Below are 13,517 nucleotides of genomic sequence, written 5' to 3'. Positions count from 1 at the left end.
CATTATTTTTGCACACTTTGTGCCTTTATCACTTCAAGTGCTTCAAAAACTTCTCAAATATTGTGTTTGTTCCTGCATGTACCATACTTTAAGGCAATGAGTTCCAGATTCTCACCAGCCTCTGAGTGAAAAAGTCTTCCTGAAGTTGGTTGAGCTGTCTGTTTCTGTGTTATAACACCAACAAGGGTGGGATAAGATCCAATTTCTTCTCCAATAGAGCCTATAAAGATTATAAAGCCTCCATCACTCACCATCTACATACAATTACGTGTTTGAGATGATAGGACAACCTGTATCTGTAGCCAGCAAGGAACATGTATCTCTGGCACAGTGGTTTAGTGGTTAGCATTGCTACCTCACAATGTGAGGGAATTGGGTTTTATTCCAACCTTGGGTGATTATTTATATGCCCTCCCTGTGTCTACCTGGATTTCCTCCAGGTGCTCCAGTTTCCTCCCACAGTCCAAACATGTGTGGGTTAGGTGGATTGGCCATCGTGACCAGGGATGTGTGCGCTGGATGGATTGATTAGCCATGGAAAATGCAGAGTTACAGGGATGGGGTGGGGGAGGTGGGGGGGTGGGGGGGGGGGGCGGGGGGAGTGAATCAGGGTGTGATCTCCTTCGGAGAGTTGGTTTGGATTGATGGGCCAATTATCCTGCTTCCACGCTGTAGGGATCCTAGGGTACTGTATAACAGTGAATACACCGAATAAATACTTCATCAGATGTGAAGTGCTTTAGATCTTCCCAAGGCTGTCAGGGGTGCTATAAAAATTCAAGTTTTCCTTTATTATAAATTGGCTTAAAAGAAAGCATTAAAATGTGTTATATAACTTGCTGGTCCCTTTCTCAAGTTGCTTTGCTTGCATTTCAGTCCTAATCTGTCCAAGACAAAATGCTCCAACTTCTCTGAGCTTTCTAACAACAAGAAATTGAAATGTGGGTTGATCATGGAAAAGGGCTAAGGAGTGGCAGATGGAGTTTAATTTAGATAAATGCGAGGTGCTGCATTTTGGAAAGGCAAATCAGATCAGGACTTATACACTTAATGGTAAGGTTCTGTGGAGTATTGCTGAACATAGAGACCTTGGAGTGCAGGTTCATAGCTCCTTGAAAGTGGAGTTGCACGTAAATAGGATAGTGAAGAAAATACTAGATTAGGTTGGGATACCTGGTCAGCATGGACGAGTTGGCCCGACGGGTCTGTTTCCGTGCTGTATGTCTCTATGACTCTATGAATCTAGTGAAGAACCATAGGTATGCTTTCTGTTATTGGTCAGAGTATTGAGTATAGGAGTTGGGAGGTCATGTTGCAGCTGTACAGGACATTGGTTAGGTCACTTTTGGAATATTGCGTGCAATTCTGGTCTCCTTCCTATTGGAAGGATGTTGTGAAACTTGAAAGGGTTCAGAAAAGATTTACAAGGATGTTGCCAGGGTTGGAGGATTTGAGCTATAGGGAGAGGTTGAATAGGCTGGGGCTGTCTTTCCCTGGAGCGTCGGAGACTGAGGGATGACCTTATAGAGGTTTATAAAATCATGAGGGGCATGGACAGGATGAGGTATTTTCCCTGGGGTGGGGGAGTCCAAAACTAGAGGACATAGGTTTATGGTGAGAGGGAAAGAGACCTAAGGGACGACATTTTCACTCAGAGGGTGGTGTGTGTACAGAATGAACTGCCAGAGGAAGTGGTGGAGGTTGGTACAATTACAACATTTAAAAGGCATCTGGATGGGGATATGAATAGGAAGGGTTTAGAGGGATATGGGCCAAATGCTGTCAAATAGGACTAGATTGGGTTGGGATACCTGGTCGGCATGGACGAGTTGGCCTGAAGGGTCTGTTTCCATGCTGTACATCTCTATGTCTCTATGAATCAATACCTTTGTGTTTAGTAACAGCATCCAGGCAAATCAGGACAATGCTAGCAAAAGGTGTTCAGGCACAGCAGGGTTTCCCAAAGTGGGAACTGAAAGAACTGCAATACTGGAGACCCCAAGCCATTGACTGCACTTAAGAGATGGATAGGTTCTTGATTCGTAAGGGTATCAATGGATAAAGGGGAAAGGCAGGAGAATTGCTTGAGAAACGTATCAACCATAATTGAATGGTGGAGCAGACTCAATGGGCCAAATGGCCTAACTCGACTCCTCTATCATCTGGTCGAATGGATTTGCAGGGCCTGAGACCTTGAGAGCTCCTGTGAAGCTCTGACTGATCTGTAACAGCTGTACACCCCCTTTAACAGGCCCTGCACTCAGTAACCAATTCCCTGCGGTCTCTCCAGCCTCCCACTGAGAAACTTTGACAATTTTGAAGTCTCAAAATGAGTCACAGGGAAGAAAGTTTGAGAAACTGTCAGACAGAGGATCTTGATAAATGGCATTTTGGGTTCTAGGGGACAAATGGCCTACTCCTCTGTGAATCAACCAAATGGATTTCATTTCAAGTCTGCATGGTTCTTAAACTGTACATGGTTCCAGTTATTTCTCATCTTGGGAGGACAGACAGAGGAATGCTGAGGATCTACTCGGCTGGAATAAAGGAAACAGAACACAAGAAGAGAGCTCTAAATCTGAAGAAGAGAGTCGTACAGCACTTTCTGTCCAACCAGTCTATGCCAACCATAATCCCAAACTGAACTAGTCCCACCTGCCTGCTCCTGGCCCATATCCCTCCAAACTGTTCCTATTCATGTACTTATCCAAATGTCTTTTAAATGTTGTAATTGTACCCACATCCACCACTTCCTCTGGATGTCCATTCCACACACATTTGCCTAATGTCTTTTTTAAATCTCTCTCCTCTCATCTTAAAAATGTGTCCCCCTAGTTTTGAAATCGCCCATCCTAGGGAAAATATACCTGCCATTAATTCTACCTATACCCCTCATTATTTTATAAACCTCTGTATAAGGGTAACCTGCAACCTCCTGTGCTCCAAATAAAAAGACCAGCCTATTGGTCAGAGCACTGAGTACAGGAATTGGGAGGTCATGTTGCGGCTGTACACGACATTGGTTAGGTCACTTTTGGAATGTTGCATGCAGTTCTGGTCTCCTTATCTATTGGAAGTATGTTGTGAAACTTGAAAGGGTTCAGAAAGATTTACAAGGATGTTGCCAGGGTTGGAGGATTTGAGCTAAAGGGAGATGCTGAACAGGCTGGCGCTGTTTTCCCTGGAGGAGGCTGAGGGTGACCTTATAGAGATTTATAAAATCAAGAGGGGAATGGACAGGATAAATAGATAAGGTATTTTCCTTGGGGTGGGGGAGTTAGGTGCATTAGAAGCATCTAACCGTCCCTTAGGGGCGGCATGGTGGCTCAGTGGTTAGCACTGCTGCCTCACAGCACCAGGGATCTGGGTTTGATTCCAGCCTTGGGTGACTGTCTGTGTGGAGTTTGCACATTCTCCCCGTGTCTGTGTGGGTTTCCTCCAGGTGCTTTAATTTCCTCCCACAATCCAAAGATGTGCAGGTCAGGTGAATTGGCCATGATAAATTGCCCGTAGTGTTTGGTGCATTAGTCAGGGGTACATGTAGGGGAATGGGTCTGGGTGGATTACTCTTTTGAAGAGTCAGTGCAGACCTGTTGGACCAAATGGCCTGTTTCCATACTGTAGGGAATCTAATCTATCCAGCCTTTCTTTATAATTCAAACCTTTCTTCCCTGCAACATCCTGGGAAATCTCTGAACCCCTCTCCAGCTTAATAATATTGTTCCGAGATCATATTGTATTCTTCTTTCAGTTCCACAAAAGCTGCCCAGACCCGCTGAAATTCTTCAGCAGTTTCTATTTGCATTTCAGAGCTCCAGAAGGCCCAAAGTTGTGCAGGCCAGGTAAACTGGTCACGCCAAATTGCCCATAGTGTTAGGTGCGTTAGTCAGGGGTAAATATAGAGTAAGAGGAATGAGTCTGAGTGGGTTACTCTTCGGAGGGTTGGTATGCACTTGTTGGGCCGAAGGGCCTGTTTCCACACTGTAGGGAATCTAATCTAATCAGTATCTGCAGTATTTTCTGTTTCAACTAGATAATGCAATTGTCCAAGCTACATAACACAGAAGCTATGGTGTAAAGGCTGCACTACTCAGCATGTGGGATAATGAAAGGAAACTTCCGACCCATGGAACAATTTCTCAAAGGCAGAGAGAAACTATTTCCTCTTGCTGGCCGGAAGCAGTTGTCAGATGATGTTTAGTGGTTGCACCAATCCCTGGCTCTGTGGCGAGAATAAGGAAGTGCGGGACTTAGCAGGTTAGTGCAACATTTTAATTTTTATTCCAGTCCTCCCTTTGTGTTTTGCGATGTCGGTTCTGTGGGATCGGGAAGCTCAGGTTTACATGTTACATGTTCAGAGATTGCAGTGAGGTCCCGGCGTCAGATGAGAAAACGTTTCGAGTTCTTGCTGATGGAAACCAATAGGAGTTTGGATACAAATTGTGAACAATTGAGACACTGTAGCGATTTGCTGCCTCGGCTTAAATCTGTAAATGCCGTGCTCGTCACCCTGTGATTGTGGCTACATTCTAGTCTATTGTAGTTTTGTTTTAAGGATAGGGATGAGATTCAGATCCATGGTGCACATGTGTGACTCCCCACCCCCTCCCTTACAATAGAACCTGTCTCCAAGGACAGGTCGCAGACAGGAGAGATGTTTACCTTGTAGGTGTGACCCTGTTAACAGAACAGGATATATCTGACATGTTCAACGTGTCTTTTCTCCCTGTGGACACTGCGCAAGCTTCCAGCATTGCCTGTTTCAGTTTCAGATTCACCTTTTTTTTTCACAAAGAGAATGCAGCACGGGGTGCAACCGCGGCTCCATGAGTCTGGTTTAAACACGTGGCCAGGGTTGAAATTGACGAGCTTTTCCTGATGCAGTTTCAAAGAGTGAGCTCCTGTGGTGTCCCTGTTTGTAGAGAAAAGCTTTATTAGCTATCAGAGTTACTAATCCCAGGATCCTACCAATCTCCTTGGTCACTACTCAAAGTGAGAGGCACCCCTTACCACACACCGAGTGCAGCTCCTGCTGAAAACCAGTGTTCAATCTTATAAATTTCAGCATATTGCAATGTGGTCACCACAGGAATTCTCCCATTCTTACCTCCTGCCATAGCTGGATCAGGAAGTTGGCCATGTGACGGTGAACACAGAGCTTCTGGCTCAGAGGCAGGGATATTACCGACTGCAGCACAAAATTTCCTATACTAGCCTATCCCTGACTCACTAAACCCATGTCAGCCTTACTGAACTTATTATCTGTGTCATTGTCACTTACCAACTCTCTCCTGGTTGCTCCACTCACACCTAGACCAACAATGAGGACCCGGGCATGAGGTGAAGGTGGTAAATATCAGACCTGTACCTGCACCAAAATCCTTGGTGCTCCCATCTCCCTCTAACTTCATTATAAGCAATTTTTAATCATAGAATCCCTACAGAGTGGAAACAGGCCCTTTGGGACCAACAAGCCCACACCAACCCTCCGAAGGGTAACCCACCAAGACCCACTCCCCTAGCCTATATTTAGCCCTGACTAATGCACCTGACCTACACATCCCTGGGTAGTTTAGCATAGCCAATTCACCTAACCTGCACATCTTTGGACTGTAGGAAGAAACAGAAGTACCCGGAGGAAACCCACGCAGGTGCAGGGAGAATGTGCAAACTCCACACAGACAGTTGCCCAAGGCTGGAATCAAACCCAGGTCCCTGGTGCTGGGAGGCAGCAGTGCTGACCACTGTGCCACTCCTGTTATGGGAAATGGATATTTTGCATCAGTGTGCTGGAAGATACTTAGAACATCCCATTAATACTAAAGGATGCAGGGGAGGAATTATTACCATGGCCATCACTAGAGAAATAGCATTAGAAAACTCATGGGGTTGAAGGTAGGTAAGTCCCGTGGTCCTGATGGCTTATGTCTGAGGGTCCTAAAAGATGTGGCTGCAATGGTAGTGGATGAATTGGCTGTAATTTACCAAAAGGTTCTTGGATTCTAGGCAATTGGCAGAGGGTTGAAAAACTGCCAATGTGACACCTTATTCAAAAAGGGACGGAGGCCAGTTCATCTAACATCTATTGCTGGAAAAAATGTTGGAGTCAATTATTGAGGGAATAATAGCAGAACATTTGGAAAATTTCGGGTTGGCAACCAGTAACCAGTGCCATTTCACAGGGATTAGTGCTGGGACTGCAACTAATGACAATATATATTAATATATATATATATATTAATTATTAATATATATATTAATCATTGGTCATGCGACCAATGATTTGGAGGGAGGAGGCAAATGTACTATAGCTAAATTTACAGACAACACCTAAATAGGTGAAAAGACAAATCGTGAATGAGGTACAAGCAGTTTACAAAGAAACACTGATTAATAAGTGAGCAAAAAGTTGGCAAATTGACTATAATGTGGGAAAAAGTGAAGTTGTTCATTTTGGAAAGAAGGACAAAAAGCAGAATATTAATTAACTGGAGAAAAGCTGCAGAAAGCTGCAGTACAAAGTGACTTGGGAGGGGTACTTGTACACAAAACACAGAAAGCTAGCACACAGGTGCAGCAGCTAATCAGAAAGGTTAATGGGATGTTGGCCCTTATCTCAAAGGGCTTAGAGTATAAGAGTAGGGAAGTCCTACTGCAAATGTACAAGGTGCTGGTGAGACCACATCTGGAATACTGTGTGTAGTTTGGTCCCCTTCTTTGAGGAAAGATGTCCTATGATTGGAGGCAGTTCAGAAAGGGTTCACTCAGATGATCGCACTCATGGAATGGTTGTCTTATAAGCAAAGGCTAAACAGATTAGGATTCTACTCTCTGGAGTTCAGAGGAATGAGAGTTGATCTCATTGAAATACATCAGGTTCTTAAGGGGTTTAACTGGGGAAATGCCACGAGGATATTTCCCCTCATGGAGAGTCCAGGATTAATGGGCTAATTCTCACAATAAACAGGTGCAAATTTAAGACTGAAATAAGGAGGAATTTTTTCTCAGAGTATTGTGAGTCTTTGGAATTCCTTGCCACAGAGAGCTATCGATGTATTTAAGGCTGACATAGATGCTAGATCAGATGGGGAAATCGCAGGAAAGTGAATATGAGGAATATTGCATCAGCCAGAATCCTTTTGAATGGCTGAGCTGGCTCAACAGTCCAGTCCTGTTCCTAGTTCTTATAGTCTAAACCTTTCCTATTTTTAAGAGCCTCCTTGAAGCACATCTCTTCAATTGTGCCTGTGATCACCTCATTATTTCACAACTGTTCAGACTCTGAGAAGCTTCTTGCAAGGTTCACTGAAGAAAGGTTGCAAGTTACCTACAGATCATTTTCATACTTTGTGTTCCTGTTTATGCAATTGCTCATACAAACTTAAATTTACAAACATGGCTATTGCAGATTTGACTCTATCTTCTGTTCACATATGGTGATTGATTTGATTGGCACATTTGGGGGATGAGGAAGTTGTGATGTATAAATGGATTTCAGAGACTGCCAAGTTTATTATTTCCTCTGCTTTAATATTTCCCCAGGTTTGCTGCTTCTTGTCGATCTTTCTGTGCTAAACTGCTTGTATCTTGTCATTGGCTAGTATTTTTTTGAATGAATGAATGATTTATTTAATGCCACATATATCTTGAAGATACAGTGAGAAATGTTTTGTCGCCACAGTCCAGCGCCATTTTGAGCTGCAAAAAGAAAAAGGAGAAATTACCGAAATAGGACGTCATCTACTGTTCAAGTTGGGGTCTCAAGCGCAGCTCCAGGGCTTCTGCAAGGTCTCTGGGAGGTGTTCTCACTCCTGGAACAGCAACAATGATGCCGATGCTTCAGTAAACCCCACGCTCTGTCCACATGTCTCTAGTCTGGGCACTGCCGCCGCCGAGAGTCCAGGCCCCGGGCTTAATGTCGCCGAATGACCTGGTTCCGGGCCCAATGCAGCCGAGAGTCCGGGCCCCGGGCCCAAAACCGCCGAGAGTCCAGGCCCCAGTCCTAATGCCGCCGAGAGTCCAGGCCCCAGGCCCACTGCCACCGAGAGCCCAGGCCCTGGGCCTAATGCTGTCCAGAGCCCAGAACCCAGGCCCAGTGCCGCCTAGAGCTCAGGCCCTGGGCCAAACACCACTGAGAGTCCATACCCCAGGCCCAATGTCACCAAGAGCCCAGGCCCCGGGCCTAATGCTGCCTAGAGCCCAGAGCCCAGGCCCAATGCTGCTGAAAGCCCAGGGCCCGGGTCAAACACCGCTGAGAGTCCGGACCCCAGGCCCAATACCCTTGAGAGTCCAGAGCCAGGGTCAAATGCGGCCGAGAATCCAGGGCCCAGGCCAAATACTGCCGAGTATTCAGGGCCTGAGCCAAACACTGCCAAGAGTCCAGGACCTGGGCCAAGTGCCGCCGAGAGTCCAGGGCCTGGGCCAAACTTCACTGAGAGTCCAGGGCCCAGGCCAAATGCCGCCGAGAGCCCAGGGCCCGGGCCAAGTGCCGCCGAGAGCCCAGGGCCCGGGCCAAGTGCCGCCGAGAGCCCAGGGCCCGGGCCAAGTGCCGCCAAGAGCCCAGGGCCGGGGCCAAGTGCCGCCGAAAGCCCAGGGCCCGGGCCAAATGCCGCCGAGAGTCCAGGGCCCAGGTCAAGTACCGTTGAGAGCCCAGGGCCCGGGCCAAATGCCGCTGAGAAACCAGGGCCCGGGCCAAATGCCGCAGAGAGTCCAGGGCCCGGGCCACACTTCACCGAGAGTCCAGGGCCCGGGCCAAATGCCGCTGAGAGTCCAGGGCCCAGGTCAAGTACCTTTAAGAGCCCAGGGCCCGGGCCAAATGCCGTTGAGAGACCAGGGCCTGGGCCAAATACCGCCGAGAGTCCAGGGCCTTGGCCAAGTGCCGCCAAGAGCCCAGGGTCCGGGCCAAATGCCGCTGAGAGACCAGGGCCTGGGCCAAGTGCCGCCGAGAGTCCAGGGCCCAGGTCAAGTACCGTTGAGAGCCCAGGGCCCGGGCCAAATGCCGCTGAGAGACCAGGGCCTGGGCCAAATGCCACCGAGAGTCCAGGGCCTAGGCCAAGTGCCGCCGAGAGCCCAGGGTCCGGGCCAAATGCCGCCAAGAGTCCAGGGCCCGGGCCAAGTGCCGCCGAGAGTCCAGGGCCTGGGCCAAGTGCTGCCGAGAGTCAACGACCTGGACCTAATCCCACCGAGAGTCAAGGGCCTGGACCTAATGCAGCCAAGAACCCAGGCCCTGAGCCAAATGCCGCTGAGAGTCCAGGGTCCGGACCAAATGCTGCTGAGAGCCCAGGGCCTGGGCCAAATGCCATTGAGAACCCAGGCCCCAGGCCTTATGCCGCCGAGAGCCCAGGCCCCGGGCCTGATGCCGCCGAGAGCCCAGGCCCCGGGCCTGATGCCGCCGAGAGCCCAGGCCCCGGGCCTGATGCCGCCGAGAGCCCAGGCCCCGGGCCTGATGCCGCCGAGAGCCCAGGCCCCGGGCCTGATGCCGCCGAGAGCCCAGGCCCCGGGCCTGATGCCGCCGAGAGCCCAGGCCCCGGGCCTGATGCCGCCGAGAGCCCAGGCCCCGGGCCTGATGCCGCCGAGAGCCCAGGCCCCGGGCCTGATGCCGCCGAGAGCCCAGGCCCTGGGCCTCGCTAGGAGTCCCATTTTACAACGCCGACGCTACAACCACTGTACTGCTGACCTTGCTCCAGCCTCGAAGATGAAGAAAGTATGAAAGGAGAAAGAAGATGAAGAAAAGTGCATAGATGAAAGGATGCTGTCAGCCTGGAGTGGACGGCCTCCAACAAACCCCAACACTATCTGCCGTATCAGAGCCTCCACCTTTTTCCTCCACAGCCGAGAGTTATATTGGTGCAACACGAGTTGTGGCCTCGAAGAATTGTCTTATCCCTTTTTGACTTGAACTTTCAAAGAAGCCCCAAAGTTGACCTCAATAGACTGTCATGTGCAGTTATGGAAGGGGGCATTCAGCTCCTGTTTGTATGGTACAGTGAAATATATCCTTTTGGTGAGGGCAAGATGACTGTGATGCCTCTTACAATTAAATATCTTCTAATTGAATAAGAGCTTTGGGTGAGATCGCTGAGGAAGTCAGGAAGGGTCTGCTGGTGGGTTACCACAGCTCAGGCGAGAGGAGAGTTTGAGAAAGTGAGCCCTTCATGGTAACCTCAGCTGGTGCTGGAATTAAACCCATGCTGTTGGTTTCACTCTGCACTGCAAGCCAGCTCTCCAGCCAATTCAGCTAACCGACCACTCGAAAAGGGAATGAATTCCCTCGAAACACATCTTAAACAATATGTTAGACTCATCAGACAATGACAATCTTCTTACTTGGGCTGTACTGCTGCTCTAGTTCAGTGGATTCTCAGATGCCTGGTAAGTCTAATGCAGACTGTGTCAATGTGGAAGAAAATGTTGATGTTTTGGCTTTAAGTGTTTCAGACCAACCGCCCCACAGACAAAATACTTCAATGACTCATCAGTGCAGAGCTCACTGCTGAGTTGTACAGGTCACAAGGCTTTTACTTCAGTTTGTTGTTTGTGCTGAGCTCGATGTTTTTTGACAAGAATGATGAGGAGACCAGCGTTGACCTCAATGACCTTGATTACAGACAGTCTCCTCGCACCCTGGGCACTGAAGTGTCATCCCTGGATCAGATAACCATTTCTCATGAGTTTACTGAGCATTAGGTAATACCATGATGCACTGTTCCCACCTCTGTGTTTGTAACTGCATTGACCATATGTTGGACCTGGATATGCTGAAGTAGATCTGAGCGGGAAGGGACTGGTATATGTGCCACTGAAGGCTGGGATTAAGGGAGAGATGGGGTGGTGGCCACGGACAAGATTGGAAGCTGGTTCCTCGTGTGAGAACTGAAGGTTGGGGAGGTGACAAATGGGGAGGTGTGGGAGGTCCAGAAAGAGCTCAAGGTGATTCTCAAAGGATCAATATGTGAGGATGGGGTATTGGTGCATTGGTGGTGTATTCTGAATGATTTGTAGGCTGTGGTAAGAACCAGGTTGTGTATCAATACATCCATGGAGAAGGATTTTTAACTGGAACTGGAGATGTAGCAGCTGAAGGGGAAAAAAATAAGCTTACTGAGGAGAGAGATTTAAAAATCACGAGGGGCATAGGTAGGGCTAATAGCAGATATCTTTTCCCTTGGGTGGTGTGATATTAAAGAATTAATTTGCTCTGCTGACCTGCAGGAAATTGGATGTCCTGAGGCTAGGGTGGGATGCCTCTGACTTACAGATAAATTGTAAGAAAATTACATTATCATCTCCTATTATTCAGAGCCATTTACTTGGCCATTCCCTTGCCATTCAGATCCATTTGTATCATCATCCCCTATTCAGAAATCAATAAGAACATTCTAGTTGGAATTCCGACTACTCCCTGTAGTTACAAAAAATACAATTCACACCAGATCTGGCCATTAAGGAATGGTTTGCATTACATTGTTTGTGGAGGGGAGGTGGTCGTTGCACTGTGTCTTGAGTGGTATGTGATTATGGGGGAGTGACTGGGGGTTGTCTTGTAGGCATTACAGACTGTCATGTAAAGATTTTGTATAAAGGAAGGACTGTTTCCTTTGTTCAGAGAGCTTCCCTGGACACGCCTCACAAGCATGGTGAAGAGTGTCCAGGGTTTCTCCAAAGCTTGTATCGTACTGCGCTTAATAAAATTTCGCTTATTCACAGAAGTTGGCGTGTTGTAGTTGCATCAAGTGTGTAAGAACCTCAGGGGAAAAAGAACTTAACAGTGGAAGATTTCAAGATTAGGGGACATATTTTTAAGAGGAGGGAGGTCTAAAAAAAGACACAAGAGGCAACTTTTTTGCACAGAAGGTGATTAGTGTGTGGAATGAACTTCCTGAGGAAGTGGGGGATGCAGGCACAGTTACAATGTTTAAAAGAAACTTCGATAAGTACATGAACAGGAAAGGTTTGGAGGGATATGGACCAGGAGCATTCAGGTGGGACTAATTTAGTTTGGGATTATGGTCGGCATGGTCTGTTTGGACTGAGGGTCTGTTTCCATGCTGTATGGCTCTATGACTATGACTGAGGTCCAAGGTCCAATGTCTACTGTATCTTTTTTTTAATTCAGAGGATCTGGGTGTTACTTCTTGTCTCAGATGTTAACATTTGCTTCAATTGCAGTTCTTTTTTAATTGGGCTGGGTTATTTGAACTTTGACCAGAGGTGTTGGTTCACAGATGGGGATAAAGTCTGAGGTTGGTTTGAACAGAGGGATGATTTGGTGCTACAGAAAAGCAGAGAACATACAGGAGAAGAATTGCAGGTTGTGTAGTTAAACCCCCCTGCTGCTGACAGACCAGCTTATTACTTACTTTGAAGCGAGAAAGTAAGTGTGCAATTTAATTTTATTTAGTCAATTGAGTGCAAATTTTACTCTGGAGCCAGAGTGACAGACTCCACAAATCAAGAAAATGAAATTGTGACAGATATTATAGCCTAGTTTACTCAATGATATTCTTAAAAGCCCAAATGTTTCACTTTGTTAAATGTTTTTGTTTGAAATTTGGATTAAAATATTGAATTAATGTCCAGGATATTTTTTGTTTATTCTTTTATTTCACGATATTTCTTTTCTGCCCTTTAATGCAGCTTTCTGTCTCTTGTTCCACTTACTTTGTCTTTTGAGTGCACTCCACTTCTTGTGTCTCCTCTCTTGTTCTTTCTCTCTCTCTCTCTCTCCTTCCCATTATGTCTGTCTCTCTCTTGCTCTTCCAGTGTATTTGGGTATCTCTGTATTCCTACTCCTCTCTCTGTCCCTTGCTCACTTTCATTCTGAATATCTTTCTCTCAACCTCTTCCTTCTTCCTCCCTCCCTTTCTTGTCATTTATCTTGCCTCTTTCACTACCGTTCCTACTCCCTCCCACAATCCCAGAAACATTCCTTCTCTCTTTCTTTGACTAAACCCCCCCACCAATTTCCCTCTCACCTTTTCTTTAACTTTCTTCTGGTCTCTTCCCTTCCATTCCCTGTGCCAATCCCTTGCGTCCTTCCCATTGTCCCAGTGCAATCGGCTGTAGCACCCTCATTCCTCCTCAATATCACTTCTTGGCTGCAGCAACTGGTAGCCCTCGCTGAATGCTTCTGTTTATTGATGCACCATCTGTGCAGGTTTATCAGACTTCAGAACTCTGCATTATAGAGATGAATTTTGGCGGCAGGTCCTGCTCTTCCTTCGACGTGAGAGACATATCCAAATTAGAAATATCCATTTACTCCAAAAGACACTTGCCCAGCTAAGAGTATGAAGAAAGGCTGTCTGTTTAAATGATGCCAGACTGTATCCTCCTGCATCGGAACAGTTTCTATGTTCTGGGCTGTTTAAAATGAGTGGCTTTTCAACAGAATGCATTCGCTGTGGAAGCAGGCCATTTGACCCATTGAGTCCACACAAACCCTCAAAAAGACATTCTACGTAGACCCATCCCATCTCTATAACCCTATATTTCCCATGGCTAAACCCCCTCATGCC

General features: G+C 47.1%; 1 protein-coding gene across 2 annotated transcripts in view; it reads left to right on the top strand.

The window, feature by feature from the left end:
* Nucleotides 1–4,191: 4,191 nt before the first annotated feature.
* h6pd (hexose-6-phosphate dehydrogenase (glucose 1-dehydrogenase)) overlaps nucleotides 4,192–13,517 on the top strand; it is an 84,123-nt gene continuing 74,797 nt past the window's right edge. Inside the window, exon 1 of one of the 2 annotated variants that reach the window (XM_072586140.1) lies at nucleotides 4,192–4,257. The gene's annotated coding sequence lies outside the window, so the exon portion shown is untranslated. Of the gene's footprint in view, nucleotides 4,258–10,248; nucleotides 10,372–13,517 lie in introns of those variants that run through there. The other variant, XM_072586141.1, reaches the window with a different exon arrangement.

This window comes from Chiloscyllium punctatum, chromosome 16 (genome assembly GCF_047496795.1).
Source record: "Chiloscyllium punctatum isolate Juve2018m chromosome 16, sChiPun1.3, whole genome shotgun sequence".
NCBI classification, from domain to species: domain Eukaryota; kingdom Metazoa; phylum Chordata; class Chondrichthyes; order Orectolobiformes; family Hemiscylliidae; genus Chiloscyllium; species Chiloscyllium punctatum.
Note: the sequence above shows the minus strand (reverse complement) of the source record. Positions and strands in the feature narration are given on the sequence as shown.